This window comes from Callorhinchus milii, unplaced genomic scaffold (assembly GCF_018977255.1).
Source record: "Callorhinchus milii isolate IMCB2004 unplaced genomic scaffold, IMCB_Cmil_1.0 Scaffold1373, whole genome shotgun sequence".
NCBI classification, from domain to species: Eukaryota; Metazoa; Chordata; class Chondrichthyes; order Chimaeriformes; family Callorhinchidae; genus Callorhinchus; species Callorhinchus milii.
Window position 1 is genome coordinate 9,834 of NW_024706114.1, and position 4,886 is coordinate 14,719.

Sequence of the window (4,886 nt, forward strand, 5' to 3'; positions counted from 1 at the left end):
TGACGGTCACCTCCCCCTCCCTCTCCCCCTGGCTCGGGGTCAGACTCCGCCACTGTCAAGACTCCGGGACCCTACCCCACGTGAAGAGCGCTGTGTAAATGTGAGTTGCTGTTGTTGTACAGTGGATAGACTGTGTTACGTGGGTGAAACACGGCAGCCAATTGCTGCCCCCACCCCCACCGCCCCCCCCCCGGCTCAGGGACATGAACAATAATAATAATAATCCTTGCATTTGACACATACATGTGGCGCCGCCCAGGAATCAAACCCGGGTCCTCTCGCTTGCGAGACGAGGGCTCTAACCCCTGAGCTACAGGACTCCATGAAAGACTCTCTCGCTCTCTCTGTCCTGCGGAGTGGAGAGGGGCCTCGTAGTGGGAGCTGTTGTGTGCAGCTCCTGTGATAAAGTCCAGCTCACTCCAGCAGTGTCACTCAGCTTTATTCCAGGTCACACTCACTGCACTGTACACTGGTTTTTCTTCAAAATAGCCGAACTCGCTTCAAAAAATATACAGTATTCAAAGTGTGTGTGTGGCAGTGATCAGTTGAGCTATGTAGGCGGTGCATCTCGTTACACACGTGTTCCGTGACTGTGTGGGAGCGGGGGCGACCCAGTGACCGGAACAGACACGCAGCTAACATACAGCACACATGATACACACAGCCAGCATACGCACGCACACAGCACACATGGGATACACACAGCCCCCATACAGCACACACATGTATACGCACACACAGCCCCCATACAGCACACACATGTATACGCACACACAGCCCCCATACAGCACACACATGTATACGCACACACAGCCCCCATACAGCACACACATGTATACGCACACACAGCCCCCATACAGCACACACATGTAACACACACAGCCCCATACAGCACACACATGTATACACACACACAGCCCCATACAGCACACACATGTATACACACACACAGCCCCCATACAGCACACACATGTATACACACACACAGCCCCCATACAGCACACACATGTATACACACACACAGCCCCCATACAGCACACACATGTATACACACACACAGCCCCCATACAGCACACACATGTATACACACACACAGCCCCCATACAGCACACACATGTATACACACACACAGCCCCCATACAGCACACACATGTATACACACACACAGCCCCCATACAGCACACACATGTATACACACACACAGCCCCATACAGCACACACATGTATACACACACACAGCCCCCATACAGCACACACATGTATACACACACACAGCCCCATACAGCACACACATGTATACACACACACAGCCCCCATACAGCACACACATGTATACACACACACAGCCCCCATACAGCACACACATGTATACACACACACAGCCCCCATACAGCACACACATGTATACACACACACAGCCCCCATACAGCACACACATGTATACACACACACAGCCCCCATACAGCACACACATGTATACACACACACAGCCCCCATACAGCACACACATGTATACACACACACAGCCCCCATACAGCACACACATGTATACACACACACAGCCCCCATACAGCACACACATGTATACACACACACAGCCCCCATACAGCACACACATGTATACACACACACAGCCCCCATACAGCACCACATGTATACACACACACAGCCCCCATACAGCACACACATGTATACACACACACAGCCCCCATACAGCACACACATGTATACACACACACAGCCCCCATACAGCACACACATGTATACACACACACAGCCCCCATACAGCACACACATGTATACACACACACAGCCCCCATACAGCACACACATGTATACACACACACAGCCCCCATACAGCACACACATGTATACACACACACAGCCCCCATACAGCACACACATGTATACACACACACAGCCTGGCTTTATTCCTGTTTAGTTTTGCTAACCTAAGTCAAACGTCAGTAACTCGGTGGGGAGGGGCGGGGGGGGGAGGGGCTCAATACATCCTGATACCTGCCCTTTGAGTCAGCTTGGGGAGGGGCTCAGGTGGGGGAGGGGCTCAGGTGGGGGAGGGGCTCAGGTGGGGAGGGGCTCAGGTGGGGGAGGGGCTCAGGTGGGGGAGGGGCTCAGGTGGGGGAGGGGCTCGGGTGAGGGAGGGGCTCAAGTGGGGAGGGGCTCAGGTGGGGGTGGGGACAGATCCTGACTGACATCTTAGGAGTAATAATGGTGGCTCAGGCTGTGAGCGGGTGGAATTTGACGGCTTATTTTCGGTTGTTTCGCCCCCTCTCTCCCACCCACCCCCCCACACCCCAGGTCTGCAGATGTCGGGGTCACAGTGACAAACCCCCCACCCCTCACGCACGGCAAACGGTAAATACACTAAAAAAGTCCCTTTTTAATTCCTCGATCAACTTAAATAAGAATGTGCGTCAGTCTGTTAGTCAGTCGCTGGTCGGGTCAGCAGTGGAGGCTGTTGGCTTCCTTGTCCTCGCTGGGAGGGCTGTGGGGCTCACTGCCCCCACACCCCCCAACCTCGCCTCGCAGGCCTGCTAGACTTGCTGAATCGGCCCCAGGCTCGGTGACACCTGTCAATCACACAGGACAACTTGTCAGTCAAAGGGGGAAAAAGACAACATGTGTCAGTGCACACACCTCACCCATCAACACAGACAATGTCATAGGTTACAGACACAGTAACGTTCCCTCTACACTGTGCGTCCACACTCCAGTCAGGTTAGAACACAGTAACGCTCCTCTACACTGTGTGTCCACACTCCCAGGTCAGGGTTACAGACAACAACAACAACAAGATTCCATTTATAGAGCGCCTTTCATGTTGGGAGGACGTGCCAAAGCGCTGGACAGTTGAGTCAGGACCCGAGCATTGGGGGGGAATGGTCAGGATGAGGGGAGGGGAGGGAGGGAGCGAGGAGGGGGGAAATGGTCAGGGTGAGGGGAGGGAAAGGAGGGAGCGAGGAGGGGGTAGAGGGTCGAGAGGGGAGGGAAGGGAGGGAGTGAGGAGGGGGTAGAGAGTCGAGAGGGGAGCTGAAGACACAGTCAAAGAGAAAGGCCTTGAGACCGGCCTTGAAGGAGGAAAGGGAGGAGGCGGCGAAGGCACTGGGGATAGAGTTCCAGAGTCTCGGGGCTGAGAGGCTGAAGGCCACCGATGGTCGGGCGGTTGGGGCGGGGGATGTGGAGCAGACCGGAGCCAGAGGAACGGAGGGTACGGGCAGGTAGGGAGGGGGAGAAAGACAACATGTGTCAGTGCACACACCTCACCCATCAACACAGATAATGTCATAGGTTAGAGACACAGTAACGCCCTCTACACTGTGTGTCCACACTCCCAGGTCAGGGTTAGAGACAGTAACGCTCCTCTACACTGTGTGTCCACACTCCCAGGTCAGGGTTAGAGACACAGTAACGCTCCTCTACACTGTGTGTCCACACTCCCAGGTCAGGGTTAGAGACAGTAACACTCCTCTACACTGTGCGTCCACACTCCCAGGTCAGGGTTACAGACACAGTAACGCTCCTCTACACTGTGTGTCCACACTCCCAGGTCAGGGTTAGAGACAGAATAAAGGAGAGGGGGTGACGAGGTGGGGGGTGGGTGTGACGAGGTGGGGGGAGGGGTTTGGGAGGCTGGGGGGGGGGGGGGTGATGAAGTGGGGGAGAGGAGGGGTGATGTGACCGAGCTCAGACTCACGGTGAACTGACAGCCGGTACAGTTCTGGATGTCGGTGACTGACAGTCCGTCAGCAATCTCAATCAGACACAGACCCTCATTCTCCACAACGTCAAACACAGCCTGTGGGAGAACACAGAGTAGTGAGAGGGCGGCCCACACACACACACACACACACACACACACGCGTGCAAACAATTACACACTCGCAATCACACACACGTGCACACAATTACACACTCGCAATCACGCACACACACGCACGCACACACAGACGCAATCACACACACGCGCACACACACACATGCAACCACACGCACACAGCCACACTCAGTCACACACACAATCACACACATACCGAATCACACACACGCAATCACACACATGCAATCACACACACGCGCAATCACATACAAGCGCACCCGCAATCACACATGCACACATACGCAATCACATACACACATAATCTCACACACGCAATCTCACACGCGCATATCCACACACAATCACACACACGCAACTACACACACGCAACTACACACACGCACGCACGCACACACGCGCGCGCACAGACACTGACCTTCTCTGTGATGATACGGTCCACACATTTCTTTCCCGTCAGCGGCAGTGTGCACTGGTCAAGGATCTTGTGAGCTCCACCCTGTGAGAGAGGGAGAGCGAGAGACAAGACCGTGAGAGAGCGCGGGAGAGAGTACACGAGAGAGGAGCGACAGACCCTGGACGTTGAGGGGTTGCCTTCACACGGGCGTGTCTGTTCGCTGAGGCCACTCACACGAGGACCTGGATCAGCAACTGGTGCCGAGTAAGCCTGGTACGTGGCATTGGACTGGGACCTTGAGAAGGTCCTCCCACCACGCTCAAAGCGTGGTGGGAGGACCTTCTCAAGGCCCCAGTCCAATGCCACGTACCAGGCTTACTCGGCACCAGTTGCCGATCCCCGCCTTGATTGGTGAGCCGATACTGTTCCAGCTCCTTACCTCCGACCGGTGGAACCATGGCTCGACGGGAAGATATGTGTGTCTGAGCTGTGTTCCACCAGGAAGCTGGCAGGGAGTTTCTGGTACCTAACATCTACCCAGTGAGGACTCAAACCCACGCTTGTCGGGCAAGTGACTATCCTCCTGGTGGGGGGTGGGGGGGGGTTGGTGGGGGGGCAGAGGAGAGTAACCAA

General features: G+C 55.2%; 1 long non-coding RNA gene across 1 annotated transcript; it reads right to left on the bottom strand.

The window, feature by feature from the left end:
- Nucleotides 1–2,381: 2,381 nt before the first annotated feature.
- Nucleotides 2,382–4,351, bottom strand: LOC121852798. The gene is made up of 3 exons (XR_006086240.1): nucleotides 4,275–4,351; nucleotides 3,716–3,817; nucleotides 2,382–2,591 (listed from the first exon to the last, which is right to left on the bottom strand). It is a non-coding gene; the product is annotated as an uncharacterized LOC121852798 (long non-coding RNA).
- Between the last annotated feature and the right edge of the window lie 535 nt (nucleotides 4,352–4,886).